Source organism: Stegodyphus dumicola, chromosome 4, assembly GCF_044657685.1.
Source record: "Stegodyphus dumicola isolate Sdum_Otavi_A_Nest chromosome 4, ASM4465768v1".
Lineage (NCBI taxonomy): Eukaryota > Metazoa > Arthropoda > Arachnida > Araneae > Eresidae > Stegodyphus > Stegodyphus dumicola.
This window is the reverse complement of record NC_140771.1, coordinates 187,926,094-187,953,769: the sequence shown is the minus strand read 5'-3', so window position 1 is coordinate 187,953,769 and position 27,676 is coordinate 187,926,094. Positions and strand designations below refer to the sequence as shown.

Genomic DNA, 27,676 nt, shown 5'->3' with positions numbered 1-27,676 from the left:
GTTGTGAAATGTTGCAGAATATAGAACTCACTCAATAAGGCTTTCTTGAGACTTAGCAGCTGACCTTCACGCCAAGTTCCTTATTCAGCTTCCATGCTGAATAACTATGCACTTGCTTTCTGCGCCTTGGTCTGGCGGCCTGGTTTGCTGCCTCTTCTTACCGAAAAACTATCAAAAATGTGAATATTTTGAATCAAGTACGGTTACAGTGCCAAGTGAATTATTACCGCAGATGTCAATTGAAATAGAAATGAATATTTAATCTGCCTCGACTGATCAGTACATATATAATATTTTTTACATTATTACATATATATCATATGTCATAATTTTATCTTTGTTAATTTTTTCTTCAGTTATAAATGAGCTAAGACTCAAAAAGTCGAAATAAAAAATTGCTTAAAAAGAATATGGAATTATCCCTACATTTATCTGTTTACCAAATAGTATATAGTATCAAAAATTTCATTCTGATATTTTAAATAATAGATTACGCCATGTATTACATCAATTAATTTAGGTGTATGTATGCATCTGTGCAAGGAAATCGGGCTTTTTGAACATTTCCTTCATTTCTGCATACAGCTGGAATTAGAGATGGGTAAGAAACATACGCAAATGACATTCTTCAATATTTTTAACGGAATCTTTTACATTATGATTCGATGAAACCAGTAATACAAACTAAATCCAATTTGTCTAATCTTTGGAATATGGTAACAGGTAGTTTGGCGACATTTTGGTAAAGCGATAAAGGTTACTAGCTAGGACTTGAGCAGTGTACATGGATAAAGTCAGGAGTGTGCGCAATGCCATTTTTGTGCAATTCTGGGATGTTTTTTTAAGTGAAAATAGGTCGACGTGTACATACGCGACAAGCAATTTGCGATTCTTCCCTTTCTCCCAATTTCGCACCTAATCTTCGTCATGATTAAGCACTTTTGTTCCATAAAAGTTCTAGCATAAGCGTAATTCGGCTAGAAGATTGTTGGAAAAAAATGTTGAGTAAAAAAAAAAAAAAAAAAAAAAAATGCCCTTACTTCGTGAAAACAAAATGACGTCCAAACAAAAACTAGCAGGTTGCTGTAGCAGGGTTGGTCGCCAAATTTTCGCCAAAATCGCCGAGTTACCATAATTCAAAGATTAACCTCTAATTTCTCTCCATTATCTATTTACGTATCTAAAAATAAGTGAGAATTTCTGCAAAATGAATAACACAAATATAGCAAATTTCCTCTTCCCGCCGTTTCTAATAAATTATTTTACGAAATTCTCTAATCTGTGAGAGATTTACTTGAATTTTAATTCAATTTCCAAGTACTCATTTCGAATATCCTAATATAAGTAATTTGTCGCTGATATCTATACTCCAGGATTCAATGTGTGTCCAGTTATGTATAGAATTATGTAATGCTTTTTTAAGAAAAACTTGATGTATATTACAAATTTTTCTTCTCAGATTTTAACTACTTATTCTCTACTTTATTTAGCTACAATTTTCATATGACGCGTATTACAAATTAAATTAATTTCGAATTCGTAGTATTTCTAACGTTTAAATTCAAAATTATTTAATCTTTTGCCAATCTGTGAAAGACATCGTAGGTTTCCTAAGACTCTAGTTAAAATTTCATCGAGTATGCTTTTTCAGTTTAACATAGCGGATTGAATTTTCGAGATTATTAACGATTTTTAGGGAATTTTCATCAGTTTCGCAAATATCAAATTCATTAATGCCTTTCAGAATTATCTAATTTTTTCAAATTTTTGACTTAACCCTTCTATAGTCTTATCATTATTAAATAATTGTATCTTTTATCGAAATATGGTTACTAAATTAAAATACGTGTTAAAAATATTCACAATTTATATGAAGAAAATACGTACGTGCTTTCTATAATGCATGAAAATAAACTTTACTTAAACAGAAATGTTATTGTCACGTAACGTCTGCATAATATTACTAGAATTTGGATTAGGTTGTGTAACTTTTATTATGGCAAAGTCCATTATGTTTAGACAGTTTTGAGTCATTTAAAGCAAATCACAAGAGGAGTAGTTCTTTAGGAAGCATTCAAAAGGAAAGGACGGGTATCTTCGTAGAAGCTGTTTTAAGAGCAACTAGCCCTATTTAGTTTACTCATGAAGGAAACTAAAAACCAAAATCCAGTCAATGCGTTTATATATATATCCCAAAAATACAAACTAACAGCATTGCACTGTTTTAGTCACTCAGCTAATATTTAGATTTGATAACTAATAAATGCAAGCATTTCAAAAAACTTATAAAATATAATGCTTAAAAGGTAAACACAGTTTCAACTTAATCTAAATATTAGTCTAATCTAATTAGTCATCGCATACAATCTTGTAGCATCTTTAACAAAAATTTTTAAAGCAAAGAATAACATTGCTCATTCTAAAGAAATCTTACAAGATTTTATGTATTATTCTTTTTTTATTACTATGGTTTTAACTGACATTTTTGGAAAATTTTAGCGTAAATCCTCGGACTGGATTTTTTTCTTGAGAATAATAACACCTGGCCACGAAATTTTATGATTTACCTTAAATCATGTCTTGACTTCTTTTGCTTGTGTAAAATTACAGCATCACTAAAATAAATGGTAATAACAACTGCTATCCAGTGTTACAAAAACGTCCAGTCTCTGTGTTAATATTTTGTTTCTCATATTTTTAACAACTAATGCTTAATTTAAACGATACTGATGCGAATACAAGCTGGGCGTCATTAATTAGAACAGATCCACCCGAAACGTTAAAGCACAGGGGATTTATTCCAATGATAAAACCAACGACAGCGGCAGCGTGCAGACTTAGTTCCTGCAATTCCAGTTGCGATGTTTCACTCCTGGAGAATAAATTACCTTCGGGCAGAGGAGAGAACGCTTAATGAAGCCTGGATACTGCCTAGGGTGTTTATTAGATCATACGTTGACTTGGTGCGGTAATTACTCTGGAATTAAATTAGATGGCTCACAACAAGTGACATTTCGTAAATTGTCACATCATTTTGTTCTAATCAAAGTAATGCTGTTTTCAACTACTTGAAGGATTTTTGAGAATACACTGATGTTTCTCATCAAATGAATTATTTTCGTAAATCTCTTACACTAGCTATATTTGGTACAACAGCATAAATCAGATCATTATAGTAAAGGACTCACAGGTTATGAACTTTATTTAAAGATGACTTCAAATGATATAATCATGCCCTATTCTGCAAATTTGTGACATTTTTTTTTCTTTTATTCCATGCTTATCATAAAATATTCCATTGATCTTTCGCTTGCGTTGTTAAAACTGCTTTGCTATTTATTTTTTTCCTAACAGTTTACCTATTTTTGTAAATTCAAATTTCTTAGAATGCTTGAGTAATTTCTAATGCGAATGTTAATTAAAATAGGATGCTTATCTATTATCGTTCATAAGTTTAGACTAAATTCCAATTTTAAGTTCTTAGACTATAGCTGCACTTTTAAATACAATAAAGACTAAATAAAAATGATATTTCATCATTCGTTTTCCATATTCTTGTTATCATTCTTAATTCTAAACTAAATCAGAATTACAAAATTCTTACAATGCGTTTCTACATTTATCTATGTATAATATTAAAGAAAAATAATATTCTTGTCTTTTATTACACTTCATTTTAAACTACCCTATCATCTAGTATTCTCAGAATGCATCTCTTAACTTAAATATCCTTCAACCTAAGTTAAAATATTTACAAATTTAGCTAAATGCTGAATCAAAATAATACGCATAGCTTTTACCACTCTTAATTTTGAACTAAACTAGAGTAGAATGCACGTCTGCATTTAAAAATTAGGAATAAGCAAAACATAATGTTGTGTTGTAAGATCGCACCTTCTTAGCTAACATAAAGTTAAAATGATCTTGCGAGATAAACTGGTGTCTCCTCCCACAGGCGTAAAAGAATACCAGCAATGAAGGGGGTAAAATAAACCTTTATTATTCGTCAAACTCTTAATATAAAATGCACGTACTTCGTGCTTACAAAAACACCGATGACTTGCGGTGGAACTTAAGAATAGTTCACAATAAATTCAAAGATAAAGAATAGTGCTGGACTAACAATTTAATTTAATGTTATTATTGACTCAACAACCTACCCGGCGATGTACTTATTAAATAGCCAAAAGGCGTATTAGAAAATCCGAGTAACAGCAAGGTCAAACTAGTAACATGTGCTGGCTAGCAAAATCACGCTCAAAATAAACTACAAGATTCGTCCGTTTAACTACTCACTTCATTTTAAAGCATTTGCATTCTGGTATAGAAATGCGAGAGAAAAATGAGAGGTTAAAGAAAGGTACCAAAACTTAAAATAATTTAATATGCAAAATAAGGGTAATCCTTTAGTGTAATTGTTACTTAATTTGACTATTATTAATTTTAGTAACTGATTAGTTTTTTAATAGTGGTTAATTAAAAGTTTGGTTTTAAGCTGTCGATTGTTTTAGTTAGTTTTGGTATTGGTTATCTTTTAACTTAAAAGTGGATTTGATTTAACTTTCTCAATTTCTGTTTGAAAAACTTGATTTTAGTTCTGTTTGGTTTTATTAGTGATTTGTTCGGATGACCCTTAATATTATTTATTTTAATTTTAATTTTTTTTTGTTACACTAGTTGGGTATTTAAACTTAATTGTTTTGTTAATTTATTTCTGTTTAATTTTTACTCCTCTTTAAAGTAAAGTTATTCAACCTTTATTTGATTCAAGTGGTAATTTCGGAGATGTGCATCGAAATAAAACTTTATGTAATAGAAATGAATTCAGTAAACAGAATTGTTTAAAACTATTTTCTTATCTGTGCTGTAAACAAGTCTATATTCCTCTGTTTACCAGCAGTTCCTTTACTATGTGAAAAACATGTGTGACAGAGTGGAAATTTTGACCCTGCAGAAGAGACTAATATCTGTATGCAGTTATGCTTCTCCGTTTAGAGCGAAATTAGCGGTTTTCTGTTGTCCCTGTTGAATCGGGACCTTCGTTCGAGGGTAATGGAATGTGTTTACGAAAATTAAGAGAGACAGGTGTGTGACCGCCTGGGGTCTTTGGAATTGCAGTGATGGAAGGGAAAGCGCGAGATGTGCCAACGTCTGGAAGCCGACTTTCAGCGTTTTCCCTAAAGAAACACCACTAATGTTGTGGTCGGTTGGCGTTTCTCTTGATTGTTGTGTCACCAAAAGAAGAGAATTGTCGCCATGAGAAGAACAAGCGTCAGTGGGACTTTCGATGCTGAGGTATGGTCGGTAAAACACGTGTTGGAGCGGAAGTGTCTACCCGTACGACGTCGGACGGCTAGCTCAAACATGGTAAAAATGCTAAACGTACGACTGGTTGCGCAGAGACCATCTGCGCATGAACATGCCTCCAATGTGCCATGCGAATCGAGCGCCATTTTGTTCTCGAACGTGGTGGGATGTTGTAGTGGTGAGTATACAAGTGTTATCTATTGTTCCAAATTTTAAGTTGAAATTCAAATAAATTAAAATTCTAATGCTTTTTCCACTTAAATGAATAGTATTTTTTAAATTTAATTGTCTTTTTGATTAATTTTGATCATTATTTTTTTTCTTGCACAGACCGCAATTATAGGCATAATTCGTTTTCTGCTGAATGTATAGGTAAGAATTATTTTTGATTTTGTAAATATTTAATTAACTTTGAATACAAAATTATTTATGAATTGTATATAGTTTATTGGTTTGTGTGTGCAGTTAAAAGGAAGAAAAAAAATTCGTGTCGTTTATGTACTTATTCACCCACTTTTCTTTAAATACTGCGAAATCTAATATATTCTTGTATTTCTGTGTTCTTTTGAACAAATATACTCATTTTTTTCATGTTCTCTTTGATATCGTATTAATAGTAATGTTAAATATCTGGCTGAGCAAATATTTTGGTTATCTGCGCTCAACTTTCCAGACGTTATTGGAAATCAGCTTTAATAATGCATCTAGTTGAACATGCTTAGCCAGAAACATTAACATATTAACTTCAGCCGAGCTAGAGAGTGTAATATTAATACCAAAAGCCTAACATTCTATGTACACTTATTGTAAGCAATTCTAGTATTATTCTGTTATTTGTAGCGAAATTAAAAATTGCAGCAAGAAGCAGTAGCTTTTGCTGTGATGGTTGTTTTGTTATTCAGCCCAGTTAATGTTCTCTTGCCTGTATGCAGCGTGGTGTGGGTGTGATGTGGCTATTCTCATTCTTGATTGTAAGGTAAAATTAAAATTTATAATCCATTATTTGCTTAAATGAATAGGTTTTCAATTGTAATTATTTATGTTAATTCATTTTTTAAAGCAAACTGGTAAATGCGATCTTTTTTCCCTGAATTTCTGCATGTATAAGTTAGTAAAAACTATATTTGTAATTATTTAATTTCGGTACAAAATGTGTATTAAATGTATATAATTTGTGTGTATTATTAAATTTCAAAATGTAGTTGCAGATTAAATAATTACATGGTTCTGCTCGATTCAGGATAAGAAATGAATATGGTGTACTTCAAAGGTATTCTTTCAATGCTGTGCGCATAACTCTGTTTTCTTATTCAAACGTAATTGTATGGTGTGGCAGTGATATTGATGTGCCTTTTGTTGTTGTTGTTGCTTATGTACTTATTTACACAAATTTCTTATTACATTCTGTGAACAAATTTACAATTTTGTTGTTGTTATTGGATGAGCATTGGTGCTAAATGTCTAGCTGAACAAATTAATATTTTTCTTAATATCAGCAAATATTTCAGTTATGTGTTCATTTGGCAGCATTTACTGCAAACCAGTTTTAATGTTGCTTCTGCTTAACCAGAAACATTAACATCGAAGTTGAGCCAAAGTATGTTTTGCCAAGAAGCTAATGTGTGCTATTTTTGAGATTCTGGCCATGTCTAACCATATGCTTTTGCAGTGCCTTTCTTATTTTTTTGTCTGCCATGGTCCATATGATTTGTTTTTAGGATTACAGTATTTTTAAATTGTTAAACTTGTACTCATCTTCAAACATGTCTTTTCACAACAGCAATATGGTAAAACTAGATATTACGGTCCAGATTGGCGAGTTTTAAAAAAATTGCCAAGTCGCCAAATCGATTGTTTTCATGTGTTTTAGAAAATCGCTAACTCATCATATCGCCGGTTACAAATTTGAATTAATTCTGTAAACATGCAAAAATATCTAGAACAGGACTTCAAGAAAAACAATGAAAAATCACCGACTGCTTGGTGCGTTTTTAAGAATTACACATCCTCGGTATCCATGTACACATCGACCAATTTTTTACTTGAAGAAACATCTTAGAATTGCACAACTGCAGAGTCGTAGGCAAGAAGTTGAGTATGCAGCTGAAATCATAGAATGAATGTCAGTTTGTGTTTGCTTCACTGTGTTTCAACAGTTCTTGTGTTAATTTGGCATTAAGGTAAAAAATTACAAGAAGAAAGGTTCAATGTAACCTTTGTATGTATTTATAGGATTTTTTGTCTTTGTAAGTAAGACAATGATTACCACATCAACAAATACATTTTAAACTATAGGAAAGCTCGTTCTAATTAATTTATTGAAAAAAGTGGAAAATGAGGGAAATATTTTTAATAAATTTCAGCACTGTAAAGTGGGCTGGAAATATAGTAATCCATCATTGGCAGGTCTTCGATAAAGCAACATGCATCATAATAATCATCTTTATGACTAAAGGTAAGAATCAGCCACAGTGCCAAAAAAAAAAAAAAAAAATCCCTATTCTGATTTGACATTCAAAGTTAAAATATGCATCAGATGATTGTATAGTTCATTAATGCCATATATTTTTTTAATTTCACAAAACTGGATCAAATTATTTCGTAACAGTAGTATATAAATTTCATAAAGTTGCCAGCTGGAATGTCCTTTGGAGCAGGATTTTTAATTTTCTTTTCTGTTTCAAGGGCAAACTTGCTAGCAAATTCCAATCTGTGTAATTATGTCATATATTAACCCATTAAATGCTGTGGTGCTCATTTGGTTATCATAAACAGTCAAAAGTCTTTAATTTGGACTCTTTGGCGATTTCGAATTATCGGTTTTTTTGTATTATAGCTCATCAGTTTAAATCTTTTAAGATGGCATGCAGAAATTATAAAATTAAAAATATGAAATAAAGAGCAATTATGATCTAAAGGGTATCAAAATTTACAAAAAAAAGTTTAATATTTATTTGTTTACTTTAATAAACTTTTCTTTCAACGTGCGCATGTGTAAAGCATACATTACGCATAGTTGAAATTAGAAAATTGCAACCAGAAAACTATTTCATGTGTATTCGTGATATTTATAATGATGAATTTGATTTAAATCATATCAAAGACGGAGTACATCGAGATGAAATACTGCATTTAGTGAGGAATTATAAGCCAAATAAAATGAAAACATCTGCCCCCTCCTCTCCCGCAGAGCAGCGCGAAAATTATAAACAGATTTCGGAATGGTTAGAGAAACAAATCACCTCTCTGTCACTTTCTTCATGCCTTTAACCATTTTTTGCAGCAATTCCACTTTTTGTTTCATGGACATCAAAACGTGCTTTCGCTTGTAAAACCTTTGATATCTCCAGAATCGGAAACTCTTTTTGACATAATCGAAAGTTCAAGCTTACTTTTTATAAAATTGCTCTAACAGTCTGCAAAAAATAATAAGCCGGATCCAATTAGAAGAATAAGGAACAACGCGATCTGCAACATTAACTGAAATAGATAATTTTAGCTTAGCTTATACCGTCCATTATACATTAAACGCATATGCGCATGCGTTTAAGCATGTGCAGAAAGTTTGTAGCTTTGAGGTCCGGATTATAGATCATTCCAGATTAAAGACTTTTGACTGTACTTTAAGCCACCTAGTAACACCATCTAGCTATCTCGGAGGGAAAAAAAGGCAACATTCAACTCATCCACTGAATGTCATTTGTAGAAAACCTAAAGTGATCATTACCTATACGCTCTTATGCTGAGCTCATGTTCATTTCCACATTCCACTCTCCTCTTATCACAAAAGTGAAACATGTGTTTTGAAAACGGATTAGACATAGTGGATTGAGGCTAATTTTGGTCATTGTGATTTTACTATATTATCAGTGAGTGTTGATTAAAGCGGTTATTTACTTCTATCAACAGTCCCTGCTAGACGGGACTTTCCTGAGAAACAAGTTTTTGGTATCACTGGTTTAAATGGGAGGATTCTTAGAAAAAAAAAGAATCCCACCTAGCTACAGAAACAATGTAGCGGCTATGTGATATTTCTTCAAACCTCGCCAAAAATGTTTCAGCTGAAACTCTGTCCGGGGTAGAAATGAACCAATCAGATGAAAGTTCTGCTTCTGAAGGATCACGTGGTCCCAATCTGAGCGATAACGGGTTTCCTGGAAATGTGCGGGTTCTGAGAATTGCCCCTTTCGTCATCCAGTTCGGCATAGCCGAAAGATAATGTAATTTTTAAAATTAGATAATGCTTTTTTTTTTTTTTTTTTTTTTTTGGTCAGTGTAATTTGTATAGATGATGGACACAAATTCATAAAGCCGCATTTGGAGATTACAGTTGATACTGAGTAGAATTTTAACAAGCATTTTATGATTGCATTGTACAAGAAAAGGCTTGAGAAAAGCTTTGAAAGAATTTAAAGATAATATGGGATTCCCAGAACCTCTGTAATTCTGATTTTGAAGATGATGGCAATGATTTTATAAACGTGGAGCTTCCTCCACAGCAGGTTGATGGAGTTTTCTGATGATGGACTAGAGGCAGAATGAGGCATTGCTAGGAGTGACAAGTGTTATTTAAGATTCTGTGCTTAGCAATGAATCATTACGGGCATTTCAATAGAGATTAAAAATTGTCTTCAGTTAGTCATTTATCTTCAGTAACATACGAGAGGATGCTGAGCAGGCACTGGATGCTGTAGACACACTAATGTTTGTGAAAAATGCAACACCATGAAGGAATTGTCGGAAATGAATAAAATTTATTCCGCATATTACCAATAGTGATACAAGTAAACGATCACATTTACAAACATAAAAAAAAAAAAACGAAAGTTGGAAAATCAGTACTTTGGGTTTCTGTCATGCTGAGCGAGAGCCTGTACACATCGTGGCATTGAATCGTATAGGTTCTGAATATAATCCTGGGGAATGGCTTTGTATTGATGTGAAAGTTCAGTTTCAGTGTGTGGCCCACTAGCTGTACGTGCGAGTCGCTGACCGATGAAATCCTAGGCATGCTGATTGAGCAACATATCTGGGGAAGATGCAAAACCTGTTGTACCTTAAAGAAGGCTTGTGCACAGGCATTTTTTCCCCTAAAATATAGTGCCTGGAATGCATCAAATAATGCATACTCTGTCATCATTATACTCCAGATTGTAGCAAGATTTGTTGGAGAAAGCAACTTGTTGCCACAGAGCACGCCACGCACTGAGTTGCAGTGCTCACTGAAGTCGGAGGCATATGTTACTCAGCGACAGGGCAATCCTGCGTAGAGGAACCCTTACATGTAGTTCATGTTGCAGCAGACAGCGACGAACACTTGTAACCGTGCTCCAATATTGTACTAACATACGAGAGGATGCTCTACAATCCATCACAGCCATGCAGATGAGGTGTTTGTCGTCCTGTGCTGTTGTGTGCCCCATTGCCAGGATTTCACCTTGTTTGGTTCTCGCTGTCCATTTCTTCCAAACATGCATCACTGTTGTGGCATTGTGCTGCGTGCGGGCTGTGATTGTTTGATACGAAAGTCCACCCTCTTGCATACAGACGATGTGGCCTCGTTCAAACTTGTTGGTATGGCATCCTCTGCTGTTGACGAGGCATACTGAGCACAAATTAAATGTTCACTGCAGACGGAGGATGATAAACAGATTTCAGCACAACTTTACAGTCCTTTACAACTGCCAGTTCTCGTTTCATGCATGCATAATCCCTTTGTAATTCTAATCATTTGTATGTCTTAACTCACTTTACATTTCATGTAAGTTTGGTTCAAAGTGCATAATTCCTTCATGGTTGTGATTTTCACAAACATTAGTGTATATTAGGTAGTCCTAACTAAAAAAGCATCTTGAAATAAAAGTATGCAGTTGTCCAGATCAAATGTTTATTTTACAGAAAAATATAAACAGCTTATGCATACATGCATTGTTTTTATAGGATTCTGATCATACCTGAATAATAATTTTTCACTAAGTTGTATTTTACAATAATTCTTTCAAATAAGTAACAGTTACTTATCCATTATTTTAATTAAAAGAATTTTGTATATATTTTTGTTCTTATCAACTAATGAAAGGGATGTATATGTATTAATTTTATAAAATTCATGTGAATGTATGCAAATAAATTGTTTATAAATGTCACATAAGTTTATACCTCCTTAAACCATTTTCATGTAAAACAGAAGCCTTATTCATAACAATATAATCAAACATACCAAGGTATAATTTTATTAAGACCCTGAGTTACATCAGTATGAACTTATGATGGAACTATAGGAACAATACTCATCATGAGTTGAGGATTACTTATAATTTGTCAGTAGGCATGTATGAAAATGGGTTTTGTAATTAATATTGAATGTATAACTTTTTCTTTTCATATAAATACAGGATTTCATGTCTGCAGATAATGTATTACAAGAGGCTGTTGTGTGCCAGTGGACAAGCTGGTGAGAAGCTGAACACTAATAGCTTGAATCCTGGTGAATGGACTGCCTGCATAAGCGTCGTCATGATTTTTCCACATGTAATATGAATGCAAGCCAGTTTGCCTTAAAGCATTCCTTCTTGGAAAATATCTTCTAATGTTTCATCACAAAAATCAGCCAAAAACTGTTTCTCATGATTTGAAAAATACGTATAAAGGAAGTCAAATTTAATTGATAAATTGTGCATGCTGAGATTGTATACTATATCATATACGTTTTTTTAATATATTTTCTGTATCTCTAATGTTGAGAATTTTGATGTTTTAATTTAACCCTGAATAAAATGTTAAGTACTATAAGCAAAGTAAGCAGTTTTGTATTTGATGTCAGAACAATATTTTTTTAATTTTTTTATTTTATACTTGTATATTTTTGCTTATGATTGGAATTTTAGTACAAATTATTTTGGCATGATGTGGCCTGTTCTCATTTAAAATGCATTTTGTATTTTTTTTTCTTCTGTTATTTGCATTATAATAGTTTGGCCATAACAACTATGGATGCCAAATCAACATGTATGGGAATAACTGTATTAAATTTTGAGAAAACCTTTAGGTGTCATTTATTATAAAGGTTGAGATGATTGTTTTTATAAATTCATTCATTCTTATCTATTTAAGAATTATCATTTAACATAAAAATATGAAAAAGAATAATATATTATAATACTAAATAAAATATACTTTTATATATATATATATATATCCAAGCTCACTATATGCGCACTCAAAGAGATACATTTCTTTTTTGTGATGTATGTGATGATAATTTACTGTTAAGTATCTTAAGTTGTTCATAAATAGTGCTCATTTTTCATAATGCACCAAACAAACCTCACATAATTAATTTAATAAAATATTATTGCAGAGACATATTTTTGAAATTGACATTAGTCCTCTATCCGTCCGTCCCATAGGGATAACTATGGGGCAGATTCCTACTGTCATCTACAATATGCCCAAGCCCTTCGCCAATGACAGTTGCTTCTCAATACCCGTATTTTACAATTAAATTCATGAACCTGATCTGGCTGAGTTTCATATCAGGGGAATTAAAAAAGCAAAATAATTCATTACCTAAAACCATTTTTCTCCAACTAGCTGGATGATTATGTGATTGGTGTGCATGGATGGTAATGTGAAAGGATATGATTAGATTTCTTCTAGGTCATAACAGTTTTTAATAATGAAAAGCTCTTGTTCTTTTTTCTTTAAATCCTTGTTTTTTTTTTTTTTTTTTTTTTTTTTTTTTTTTAAATTTCAATGCACACTTTTTTAAAAGCAAACTGAATTAGCTGGATGATCACTACAAGTTTCTTGACATGTTTAAAAGTAAAATATCGTATCTATATTCATTTTGAATAAATTGTTATTACTATAGTCTGCAATCATTGAGTTCATTTTAAGATTATTTGTCCTTTTTTTGTTTGTGGAATAGGCGGCTGTATTTTTTAGATTTTCTGTTTATTTAGCCAGTTTTCTATATAATGGCTAACATAAAATATAATTTATGTTAGCCATTATATAGAAATTTATGTGCCCTGTTTTAAAAATTATGTATATCTTAATTTAAGTTTGTCTCATGTCAGATGAACAATGCTGCTAGTCTGGTTGAGAAATTAAGAAAGTCTGACCATTCCATGAAACATCTTTTAGAACAGCTCACTGATTAAAATACATATACACACCAATTAACTGTGCTCATCAAAAGTGCTGTATTATTTAATGCTTCTTCTGATGAGCAAAATTCAAAGCATTATTTCTCTTGTTTCCTGTGTATGAAGTTTGTAGCAAAATGGAATTATTATTTTTTTTAATTTCATTCAATGATATCACTATTTTTATATGTCTGATAATGATCTACTGCATAAGTAATATCTATATGCAAACATAAACCAAAATCTTGCTTTAGAAGAATACCCACCGGTGTCGGTTCTCGAATAGATAAGACACAGAATACTGGTAATACAATTTAGGTTTGAATTCTATCAAATGGGTTAGCTACATCTCTGTTTTTACAGTTTTCCCTATGTTTAATATGAATACAAGTCAGTTTCATTCAAAAAGTGCTCAAAGAAGGGCATCTCTTCTTTTAAGCAGATACCCCTCAGGACCTTTGCCATAAAAATTCAACAGCTGAGCATGTACTAAAAGATAACATAGTATACAAATGTCCATTTTATAACTTTCAAATGAAGTGGTCGATTTAAATTTAACATCTGGTGCTATAGCAATATATGAGACTTGGGTAAACAGCTAGTTGATATGGTCTAAGGAACAGGGTTTTTAATTTTATTTTATTTTCGTATAGCAAACTAGCTTGCCTATGCATATATGCAAGTCTAATTTATTTTTTACAAAAGATTCATATTAAAATACATACACATATGACAAAGAAATGTATGCACATAAGCTATAACTAATAAATCAATTGAGCAATATGTGAACATAGATGCTAATGGTTCAAGTGTCGTGTAGCAGGGTATGACTGCAAACCCTATAGTGGTGCTGCAAACAAAAATTAGTGTCTGATTCAAAGCAGGCATAAAAACTAGTATACAGTTTGTCCCCATATGACACAAAACAAAAAGTATGTAATCAGAAAAAAGATCATGTAGACATTGATTTACCCAACTTATAAGCTTCGGTAAAGGCTTTATCATTCGCCTTAAATCTGTAGAATGATCAGCACCCTTCTGCTTTGGAAACAGCTCCAGAAAGACATGTTAACCTAATCCACACTACAGTAGAACATGTGCCTCTGAACCATTACCATCGAAACTGCAATTTCAGAGTCACTATGTACACTAATCTCGATATTAAAGCACTGGTAGCTCTATTTGAGATTGTGCTATTGTAGATGAGTGTAGAGCACCATAGAACGGTGATGTATAATATTAGGTTTATTTAGGAGCCAAAAAAAAAAAATCAGAAATGACCTATCCTGGATTCGAAATCTGGGCTTAAAGACTGCCATCCAGAAGTGCTTCTAATTACATCATGAAAGCATGCGTTGAGAAAAAAGAAAATTCCGTACATTCTTCCCCATTTAGAAGGCAGTTGAAGAGGTGGTAACCTAATCGCCACCTGCTGGTGGTGAAGAATTATCGTCTACCACATTTTAGTTTGGGAACCACTTGGTTAGTTGGTTGAGCCCTTAGGTATTTATTTGAAATAGAAAATATCAGCGAATGACCGCCCCAGGATTTGCATTCTGGACTTCCCTATTGCCAGCCGAACGTGCTTCTAATTAGAACACGAAGCCAAGCGGTAAGGAAAGAGAAAATTAGTGACTTAGTATCTTATTTTATTTTGGCTGCACACAGTTCCTATATGTAGCTAAGCGAATTTCCCGGTCAGTAGCATAAATCCCAACCTTCCTAGTGGACAGCGTGCTTCCGCTCCTGTAAAATATTGCGATTTAAGAAGTCATCCACGATAGCTGATCAGTTTTGCAATTATATAAATAATAAAAATTAAGAATGAAATGGAGAAATTAATGTAACGTTAGTACAAACAAGAAGATGCAACAAAAAGATCAATTAGGAGATCACTTAGGGTCCGGTATTGTACAGCATGCACATATACGTAGCATGACATCTATGGGGTGTAGGAGAGGGTATAAAGCATGGTGTATGCTCAAAACATTAACGGAAGCTACTGCACGGTACACTCGGTTTTAACAACATCGATTTGTAGTCTCAGCGTGACAGTTCTATAGACAATATCTGGACGACTTTATCTGGAAGTTTGAAAGAAGGCCAAAGTCCGACTATACACATCATGTCAATAGTTTGGATTATATTTCGAACAAAGGGAGCAGCTATCAGAATGTTTAGTAATGCTCATTGCCAAATTAGACTTTTATATGCCCGTAGCACTTCAAAGATTTTTCTGCCTCCACATACATCTATAGTATAACGCCTCTTTCTCATCATTCCCTCTTTCTCGGGCTTGGATTAAGTGCACTAGGTATCTTCTAAAATCTGCAGTGAGAATTTTATTTTTGTGGACCCTTTGCACTCTTTGTTTGAATCTTTAAGCACCTTTTAGTAACGCCGCCTTTACCTGATGCCCTAAGCACGTGCTTACTTTCCTTAATGGCTAATCCAACTCTGGTAGTGGTTTTCCACAAACAACCACGCCAGGATATGAAGAACTGATATCTTCTCTTACAGATGATGAGTTGGGTTCAGTTTATTTAGTTATGGTGAAACATTCGAGGGCTACCTGTCTAAGGGAAGGGATGGCTTCGTGAAAGACTTTCTAAGGGAAATTGGACTGTATATAGGTTACACATATGGAAACCATGAAAACGCTTAGTTAGCAGCCAATCTGCTCGCCGGGATTCGAGGCCCGGCCCGAGTTTATCGGCTTTACCGCTCGGCCACTGGAGAGCCGTCTTTAGATGATGCGATATCTATGCTAATGACTCCCATCATCTGGTGGTGGTGACAGTGGGTGACATCCTAAGATGCATGCAATCTATTACTGGACATCCAATATGGCTAAAGACTTGGCTATAGTTTTCAGCGCCTAAAGACAACTGCAGATTTCATACACCCTTCTGTTTTCTAAGTATGGAAACCGTTTCATTCTAAAACTTCGTCAGTTTGGCATTTCCGTGACACTACGCCCAGGGACAGTTGTCCACCCTCGCCCGTCTCTAGCTATAACACTGATATCACTACGAAACAATCTCATGGTGTTTTGATCGCTTTGCGGACTTTCATGCCTTCTCGTCGGAGGCAGTGTCTTCTGTAGTGTTGCAAACAAAAGATCTGAGTAGCTCCAGTGGAGTGGCGAGCATAACTGGCGCCCGGGGCAAAATACCTTTTTGGCGCCCCCCTTCTCGAAAAAAACACAGTGATATGATGAAAATCTTGTTTGGAGACCATTTGGCGCCCCTCTGCGACGGCGCATCATACACACCCTTTACGCCACTGAGTAGCTCAGCAATGGAGTTGAGCTTTAAGGATAGCAGCAGTCGCTGGCAAGACTAAACAGGGAAAGGGGGTGTCATCCAGTTTTCTAGGACAATAGATCAGCCGCTGCAATATTATATGAGGCGTTATCATCCCGGTTCAAGAATAAGATAACAGCTTTAATCTTCCGATATTTAGATTATCTAGCCATTCTGGAAGTCTAAATATCTAGATAAAGCAGAGATTACGCAGTCGTCTCTCTGAGATCATCGAAAGGAAACAGTTTGCAAGTGCTCAAATTTTCGTTTGTGGAAGTGAAATGCTTGGTCGCTATATGAAGCTCCATACATCTGAAGAAGATTAATTCACTACTGACTGCAGTTGTGCTAATGTTCTTCTCCTCACGTGCATCTTTTCCAAGATTCTTCGCGAACAATAATGCTACACTTCAGGGTATACCAACTGTCGCTAGCTTGTTAAGGAGTGAAGATATAGCACCTGTCTTAGCGTAGGCATTCTGAAGGCTGTCGTATGCTCCAACTTAATATATGGTGTATGGTCTGGGGACTTTTGACAGCCCGTCGCTAGTGCCTTTCAATGCTTTCATAGCTGTAATCAGCCCTGCAAGAAGAATTGAACATAATTTCTCAGAAATTCGTGGACGATCTCGTACAGAGCATGAATATACAGTAGAGAGACTGCATCACAATTAAGTAGGATTATATCCCCTAGTGATAATTGCATTTGTGTTACCCTTATCATATGGGCATTCACCTTCTGATTTGAGTAGAATACAGATGTATTTCGAATCTGCTTTTGTATCTTTTGCATTCCTTTCTTAGTCAGTGTTGTCACATTTCTCACTGTCTAATACGTTGACGATGTTATACTATGCTTTTCACCATTCTAATTACTGCTTGTCTCAACCAATATACACCAATACCTGACAAAGAATCCAAGCACGATATTTCAGTAGGATAAAGAACGCCACTCATAGCTTATTGCCCAAGACTGGCTACGTCATTTACTGACACTTACACTACCTACCTGCTCCAAAAATATGTCCCTTGTTGAGTATAAACCTACCAGTAAATTTGGTGAATACTGTTAGTTCGACTGGTTTGAAATTCCAGCGAACGGACTGGTCGCATGGGAGTTTTTGATGTTTTCTCTTGCGCAATGTGAATGCCAGCTAGTTTTCTTCGAAAAGTCCATCATGAAGCCATCAAGAATCTTTGCTCTTCTTTAGACAAATAGCCCTCAAGTGCTTTTCTAAAATCAAACAAACCAAATCGAACCTTTAAAAAGTGCTCCGCAAAAGCATCCCTGTTCTTAGGCAGAAAGCCCTTGCGTGCTTTGCAGTGATCAAAATAATGTGTCTTAAGCTCTATCTGGCCTGCGTAGGCTCAGTGTTTCGATGTTCTCAATATGAAACACATTATCTAGCAAGTGTGGAATGTTTGTCATAGGATTATACGAGTGCCTGTTCAATTTTATGCCTCAATGCATTGTGGTCAGTACTTAATTTCTAAAAGAAGAAGGACTATGAAAGGTCGTCAACAAAGATAAAAATAAAGAAAAAATAAAAATAAAATGTAAATTAATAAATAAAATTAGATAATTCAATTTAATTAATGAAAATAGTTCAGTAGAAAATTGAAATACCGGAGCTCATCTTAATTTAGACTCCAACAGGAATTATACTTTTTCTCAAATAGTGAGAAGTACTGGGACTGGATTTTAGGTGGATTAAAGACGTGACTATGACTTGAGATCGTACTGAAGATGATTGCACTGCATGCATATCCTTCTTTAATTGACCTGCTGCTCTGTTTTGATGAGCAGATCTCAAAACAAGAGAATAGATAAACAAGAGCTAAGTTCAGAATACAGAAAGCAAACGGAATTAACATTTTTTATGAAGAGCATTGCTTATAGATTATAGGTCACATAATATCATGATAAAAGGTGTTTATTACGCTAACCTGTTGACTCAACTTGTACTAGGCCCACCAGCGGCCGAGAGGTAAATCCGCTGAATGCTAGTAATTCGCTCAGAGTTTTATCTTGACGAATAGGCTGGCTCCAGAGGAGATTTTGCTGTTTTCCTCATGTATAAAGTGAATCAGAGCCAGTTTTCCTTATATTGTTCCTTTGAAAAGGCATATCTTCTCTTAGACAGATAGTTCTCACATTTTTTTGACGTAATAATCCAATACAATTCCTATTAACTATAAAACTGTGTAGCAAACTCAGCAGTAAAATTCCGCTATGCATAAAAACGCTGCAGCACACAAGACTAAAATTTGCCAGATTGCTGTTCCAGGAATAATAATTTCAGCTTATACCCTATGCACAATGTTCACTAGACCTTGTCATCATTCTTTTTTGTTTCAAAAACAGAAGAAGTATTTGTATATTTCATACTGCAGTCTGATGATGATTTGAATGATGTTCAGGAATGATCTGAAGGCTGTGATAAAAAATATTTTTATATTGGAATTCAATGCGTAATTGATTGCTGTACTAAATGCAAATGTAAAAGTCTACATAGGAAACTGAAAATGGAATTTTAGACATTTATCTTCTACAAATTTATTATGCTTAAATTTACTGAATATCTCTATATATGGAATAAAATTAAGCAGAGAGAAGGAATATTTCACAAATGGCATGACATGACAAAACTAAAATGTACATAGGCTGTACAATGAAATTTTCTACTATTATGAAGATGTAAGACACAGAGCTCTTAAGTTGTCTGAATAATTTAAAAATAATACACTTGTTATGAATCCAGGTAAACATTGAAATTTAAAATGGAAGTTAGATTTTGAATGTTGATCATAAGTTTCAAGGCTATTAAGTTAAAATGCAGAAAACTTTTCAAAAGAGAAATTAAAAAACTACTGAAAACAACAAATTACAGAATAAATGTATTCACAAAAAAAAAAAAAAAAAAAATCACAGGAGTTCACCAGACAAACCAGTTAAGAAAAATAATAATTGAACTAAGGAAGTAGCTGTTATTTTGGAAACAAATGAACAAAAACTTTTCATTTGAAAAATAATAAAAAAAATATAGAGAGATTTTAAATCATTAGTGAAAAGATCATTAAAAATGCCAGTGTGGTAACTGTATTAGAAATCTCAGCTCTTCTACATATAAATCCATTAGTAACTTTAAATAAATAAATAAAGGTAATACAAGACATTCTGATGGTTCTGATGATGTCATACATGTGTGCTGATTCATTGCAGTTAGCAATATTTCTTGAAATGTGTTGGTCCTGAAATCAGTTTCTCATTTATTTCAAGGTTTTGAAAAGAAGTAAAAAAAGTATCAAATTGGTTAAAATTTATTCAAAGGGGTTAAAACAAAAAGAGCGGCATTTATCTCATGTACATATTTTAATTCTTTTAGAACTTGTATTTTAGAACCACCAAAAATTGTTTTCAGATTTTTTCATTAAATAGCTTCACAAAACTCACTTCATTCTCTGACAACTGAAAGTATTAAATTATATTGCTTGTATTATTTATTACTGTACTAAAAATGGTCTGCCTTAATAGATGTTGTGTATCATTTATTTTTAGATTATTATATTAGATTAAGTTTATTCTTATAGGAAAAAAAAGTAATAATGTATATATGTGCAAGATAAGTTGATAAAAAGGTTAATTTTTTTGATTGTTTACTTAAAACATCCAACAGAAGTCATACACTTAAAATTTATATGTATAAATTGATTCACATATTTGCATTAAACTGAATATTTTTATTACATTATCTTAGAATAATAATGTACTTATGTAGAATTTACTAATATTTTACTTTATATACATACAAATATATTGCATTATTTCAGACTTCCATATTTAGATATTTGGATAAAAAAGGCCAAGCATTTTTAGATGTCACATCTGTAAATAGTATAAAGCAAAACTCTTACAGGGAAAAAAAAAAAAAAAAAAAGGGAAAAGAAAAGGACATTTGAAGTACAGTTCTTATACTAGAAATTCGGTGCTTTAAACCTATAAGTTCTTTTGATAAAGTTAATGATAAGACATAGTGCTGCCATTTATTTTTAAATAGAATATATAAATATGTCATCTATTACTTGAATATAATATATATATATTAATATATAAATATCCTTGAATATGATGTATAATTATCTTCAGGAAAATATTCATAACATAATAATTTTTCTAACAAAAATAATCATCTGTTATCATACTTCAATACCATAAAATATATTTGGAGGTAAAATGACTTTCCTGTATAAAGTTTTATTTTTGAGCTTATGAGGACAGGATATGATAATAAGACAAATACTGCATAAGTCATTTGTAAGCGATTATTTTCTATATTCAGAAGTCACATATATTTATAAAAAATACCTTAGAATTATCTTTATTATAATTTTGTACATATCACCCTCCTTCTTTTCAATATTAAATATAAGAGAGTCAATTGTGTTTTTAATAAATCATCAAGTACACTATCAAAATGTAAAAAATTTTCACGTCTTTATATTAAAATTTGAGTTCTTCTAAGAGTTTAAAACAAACTCACACACAAAAGTTTGCTGTAGAAACCAAAATTATGATAAAAAATTTCTAAACTTTTCTTTTAAGGAGCTGGTTGGTTTGTTTACATTCTTTTTCAGCAAGACATTTTTCGAGACCAGACTCAAAAATGTATGTATGCATGTATATCTGTGCACACACACACAAACGTATGTACACACATATACATATGCTACATGAACACCTACATCGGTACATACAAGCATATGCACATACATTTCTAATTCATCTCCTGAACACACTCTTTATGTATATAAATGCTTCTGTATGCAATTTTATAGAAATATTTAGCTACGCATGACAGAAAAATTACACAAGGTTTTAAGACGATTTTTCAATTTCCTTTCGTAAGAATGTGATTTTACTGTTTGCATGCGTGATTTATTTAAATCTGTTGATAAGAATTTCAAGAAATTTTGATTATTTGTGTAAACTCCGCATCAGTATAAAATGATCAAACATTAGCAATTTAAAACAAGAATAATATTCAGATATATTCAAAGTTCTTTATTTTATATAATGTTTTAGATATCTATCAAAGAATGATAGTAATTAGTCATCAAAACGAAATAAAAAATAACTTTTTCTTGATATTCTAGCACTACACGGAAAAGCAATTCACCCTTCCGATAATCAACACAAATGTAAACAAACATCTCTTTACGACTGGTCGGAATGCGCAGAAATCACGAAAGTGTCTCTGCGCAACTAGTCGTACGTTTAGCATTTTTACCATGTTTCAGCTAAACGTCCGACGTCGTACGGGTAGACACAGCCTGTTAGAGCCAGCTGAGGATAACGATTGTTGCGATTAACCCTCCAGATTGTTCGAGAAGAAGAAACAAACCGTGGGTGATTGTCGTCCTGAATTACTTCTTTAGTCCATACTGGGTTCGCACTTTTTATTTTCCAGATATTTCTTATATTCTAGAAGAATTGGCAACAAGTTCAGTAATTTTCAGCTACCCTGTTTTCTCCTCCGCTACCACAGAAACTTTTCGATTCTCCTAACTTTGCTCGAAAAATGTAATAAAACTTTCCGAAAATTATACCAATTTGGCCTCCAGATTGAGATGTCATAACGGGATTGATGTTCAAATTATGAATAGCATGAATTTTCTTATAAATGTGTCGCTAGTGAGATCCGGTTATGTTGTTTCAATAGATATTAATGGTATTATTGTTACTTTGCAGTATAATGTTTTCTCAAAATATTATGTTTGGTAATGCTTTTAAAAAAATTGAGGGCCCGGATTCCAACTTATGTTAAAGCAAGGTATGTTCTTCTTTTTCTTGTGTACTAAATTTTTGTTTTGCCACCTGCAGTTATGCAACTCCAAATTTTAGGTACACTTGCTTAATAAATTAATGGTATGTGTATTTAATTATGGCAAAGCATACTAGGGCTATCTGCCTTATGGGAGGGATGCCTTCATGGAGGACTTTCTGAGTGAAACTGGCTCCTATACACGTTACACATGGGGAAAACCACAAGAAACACCAATGCAGGCAGCCTATTCGCGGAATTCGAACCTCGGACCGAACTACCAGTGTTCAGCGACTTTACCGCTCAGCTGTTGATAGGCTTCTTGCTTAATAAACGTTAGATAGTTATCCAAAATTATTTAGCTTGTTCAGTGATAATTTATATTACACTGGACATCCCTTAAACAGGGTTAGGCTGATTTTTAGAATATGGTAACTGGTAGTTTGGCGACATTTTGGAGGCTATAAAGGTTACTACCTGGGACTTTGGTAATAATATGAGCAGTACTCAGTTCCGATTACGCATTATTTCGTGTGAGGGAAATGAGAGATCATGGAATATGTCATGTGATATTAATGGACGAATTACAGTTCTTTACTCGGAAAAGGGGGGGAATCGGGAAAAAATCTGGAAATTTTGTATTTAGCTTTATTCTGTGTTGTGTCAAACAGTTTTGGTTAATTTTTGTATCCCATGGCCCTAACTAAAGTGAATTCGAAATGGGTATTTAGTAATAATATAATTAGAAATAAGAAAAGTTTATCGGCCACGTAATCAAGATTCTGAAGAAGGTTACGTAAGTTAGTATTTTTAATTATTTGAGGATATTATTTTTATGCATTGTTCTAAATGTAAGGTGGAAGTAAAGTAATTTGGTATTATTGGGAAAATTGTTATTAGCAATGATTTAGTTTAAAGTAATTAGGATTGTAAGGTAATTTTTATGAATTTAATGCATGTGCTTATTTATATTTTAAGTAGTGTTTTTGAATTTAATTATATTTTAATTAAATGAATGTTATTTTGTGAATTTTATGTTTGTAGGAATTTGGTATACGTTTTAGTTGAAGTAAACGTGCATGGAAATAATTTAAATATTTGACACTAAGTATTTGTAATGTTTGCGGTATGAATTCGTTGGTGACGTTTATAATATAATAGATAATTTAGAGGTAAAAGTTTTTGGATATTTTATTTATTTTATACGTGGAAATGTTCATATTTGGAAAGGGTATATACTTTTTCGTTATTAGGTAATTTCATATATGTTCTTTTTAACGGGTTTAAAGATTCAGAAAATTGTCATGCATTTTCGTGAAATTTTTCTAATTTATGAAAAAAAAGCAGTGTACATGGATATGGTGAAGAGTGTGCGCAATGCCATTTTTGTGCAATTCTGGAATTTTTTTTTAAGTAAAAATAAGTCGACGTGTACATGGTTTAGTGATATTTTAATTAAATGATAGTTATTTTGTGAATTTTATGTTTGTAGGAATTTGGTATACGTTTAAGTTGAAATAAACGTGCATGGAAATAATTTAAATATTTGATACTAAGTATTTGTAATGCTTGCGGTATGAATTCGTTGGTGACGTGTATAATGTAATGGATGATTTAGAGGTAAAACTTTTTGGATATTTTATTTATTTTATATGTAGAAATGTTCATATTTGTAAAGGGTAAATACTTTTTCGCGATCAGGTAATTTCATATATGTTCTTTTTACCGGGTTTAAAGATTGAGAAAATTGTCATGTATTTTTGTGAAATTTTTCTAATTTATGAGAAAAAAGCAGTGTACATGGATATAGTGAAGAGTGTGCGCAATGCCATTTTTGTGCAATTCTGGGATGTTTTTTTAAGTAAAAATAAGTCGACGTGTACATGGTTTAGTGATATTTTAATTAAATGATAGTTATTTTGTGAATTTTATGTTTGTAGGAATTCGGTATACGTTTTAGTTGAAGTAAACGTGCATGGAAATAATTTAAATATTTGACACTAAGTATTTGTAATGCTTGCGGTATGAATTCGTTGGTGACGTTTATAATATAATAGATGATTTAGAGGTAAAAGTTTCTGGATATTTTATTTATATTATATCTGGAAATGTTCATATTTGGAAAGGGTATATACTTTTTCGCGATCAGGTAATTTCATATATGTTCTTTTTACCGGGTTTAAAGATTCAGAAAATTGTCATGTATTTTCGTGAAATTTTTCTAATTTATGAGAAAAAAGCAGTGTACATGAATATAGTGAAGAGTGTGCGCAATGGCATTTTTGTGTAATTGTGGGATGTTTTTTTAAGTAAAAATAAGTCGACGTGTACATGGTTTATGTCTATGTGTTTTTTTGAAAAACGCGTAAGGAGTATGGTATTGTGCACTTTTTCCCAATTTTGCAGTGAATATTTGTCATGATTAAGCAGTTTTGTTGGATAAAATTTCTAGCATAAGTGTAATTCGGCTAGTAGATTGTTGGAAGAAGTGTTCAGTAGATAAAAAGAAAAGAAACATGTCTTTACTTCGTGAAGACAAAATGGCGGCGGGAAAAAAAATAGAGGGTTGCTGTAGGAGAGTAGGTCGCCAACCTTTCGCCAAAAAATCGCCAAGTTACCATAATGTAAAGATTAACCCAGGGTTATTGCTTACCACAACGCAAAAAGTCTGTAATTATACATTATGCTTAATCTAAAATCTGTTATTTACCATTTAGTCAACATAGTCTTGTATTAAGTGAAATGTTACAAAAGAATTTTTATTACTGAATAAAATATTACGCTTACTGACATTTACAAATGGTACTAGTAACATTATTATATAACAATAGTCATTGTATATTTTATCACTCATAATTCTGAACTATAATGCACAATCCTTACTATTCATCTGCATGTTTATCTATGTTTAATACTAAATAAAAATAATATACTGCGTTTCATTTACACTCATAATTTTAGACTACAGTCTAGGATTCTCAGAATACATTCGTTCGTTTAATTATGTTAAACGCTAAATAAAACCAGTATGCGAATTTAATATCATTCGTTATTCTTAACTAAAGTAAGATAGAATTTCGCTTGATCGAACTGCAATAATTTGAAATTTTCGGTTTCTAGAGATAAATGTGTTCTCTCAACCAAATGTATTAAAAAATTAATATTCATTGTTGGTCGTTACATCTAGTTTTAACTGGATTAGTCTAATTATCGTATCAATCGAGCTTATTGTGTTGCTTTTCTGTAAAACACACTACTGACACTACTCAGAACCATCTCTAGCTTGATCTGTCAGCTGAAAAGGCACCAAATTTGGTAGGGGGAAAAAAGACGCCATGAGAAAGAAGCCAACATATATAAAGGTACTCTATCAATTAATATGTTGAAAAGCATAATTCAGATATATTGGCCAAACAAAAAGAGCGTTGAAGTTTCGTATCAAGGAACATGAATCTTATGTCAAAAAAGGCGAAATTAACAAGTCTTCAATAGCGTATCATAGCTGGACTTTTAACCATAATTTTGATTTTGATTTTGAATTTGCAAAAATCATCCAAAAGGCTTCTTCCATAGGCGAATTGGATTTTCTTGAGGCTTTTCACATTCACAAAGATTTAGAAAGTTTAGTTAATGATTTGAAGTCCAATCCAGTCCTTCCTAATGCCTTTAAAATTCTACTATCTTAATTCAATTATTTTTGCCGATAGATGGCGTTACCTCCTCGCGCTTGGTACTACCAGAGGGTATAAAAATCCGTTCAGTGGTTGCTTTCCATTATTTGAAGTTCAGATTTTGAGCGTAATGTGCATTTGCCCCTCGCTCCCTATTTTAACTTCGCTAATATTTCTTTATGCTTGATCAGACAGCCTGGCTCAGTAAAAGTAGGCGGCCAGTGCAACTCTGATTAAAAATCTAGTTATAACCACGTGCAGTGCTGATAAGCACTACGTGTTTCTGTGACTCCTTCTCCTATTTTCTTCTTTCTATGTATTTCTTTCTCCTGATGAGGAGGGACCTTTAGCTGCCCTCGAAATCGATTGAGTGTTTCATTATATCTACGCTAAATATAAGGTTGTTTTTTACGATTTTGATTGTCACATTAGCGTGTTTCTCTTCTAGTCTAGTTTGTGCTATCAACCGGCATTTTCGAGAATATTTTACTGTTTATTGTTTTACCACGTGCACCATTTTATTTACTTCTTTCCACGTGGCCATCATTTTTTCGGATTTGGTTTATGCTATCAACCGGCATTTTCGAGGTAATTCTATTTTTTTCGGTTTACCACGTGCACGATTTTGACTTTCGTTGCTTCTTTCCACGTGGCTATTGGTTTTCAGTATTGGATGTTTCTCTCCTTTTGGAATGTTTTTGTCATTTGTTGATGAAAATTGTCTTCATTATTTATTGGTGTTTTTCATGTTATAAGTAATTACTTGCTTGGACTTTCGGAATTACATTTCTTTTGTTCACTTGTTTCTTGCTTGTGCCCTTTTCACAATATGTCCACTGACAGGAACCGATTTTGTAAGTTACGCCTTAAGCGTACGAAATTCTTGAATCATCTACAGTTTCTACTTAAATGCAAACATCAAAATTTCATTCCCAAATTTATACATGTGAAATGTAGCCTTCAAGCTTCCGTTCACGTTTCAAAAATTTTGCATAAATTCAAATTGGCACTTCGTCACATTATAAGGAACACACGCAAACGTTTATCTAAAATTGAATTTGAATTATATTACCTCCATTTAAAAATTGCTAATTCCACTGAAATTTTTTCCTCATTTGAACATACATCCTGGTCTAGAACCGATACCGTTTGTCAACGGCATAAAAATGTGCTCATTTCTAAATTCCTAAAACTCACACACCAGTCGGATAGTCCCAATTATCTAGCTGATCTTCCCACTGTAAACGTTAACTCCATCGTTAATATCTCCAATAGGAATCTTTCGGAGGATCAGTTAAAAGTATTAAAATATAGTTTCAACTTTTCAAAGACATCTAAACCTTCAATTCCTCAAATCATCGCCCCTATAGAGAAAGCCTTTAAATTCTCCAAAATTTCGGAAACGCAGAAGGATACAATCC

The 27,676-nt window shown here is 32.8% G+C and overlaps 1 long non-coding RNA gene across 1 annotated transcript; it reads left to right on the top strand.

Moving 5' to 3' along the window:
- The first annotated feature begins 5,397 nt into the window (after positions 1-5,397).
- LOC146997773 (uncharacterized) lies at positions 5,398-11,884 on the top strand. The gene is made up of 3 exons (XR_015040841.1): positions 5,398-5,485; positions 5,638-5,679; positions 11,703-11,884. It is a non-coding gene; the product is annotated as an uncharacterized LOC146997773 (long non-coding RNA).
- The last annotated feature ends 15,792 nt before the right edge of the window (positions 11,885-27,676 follow it).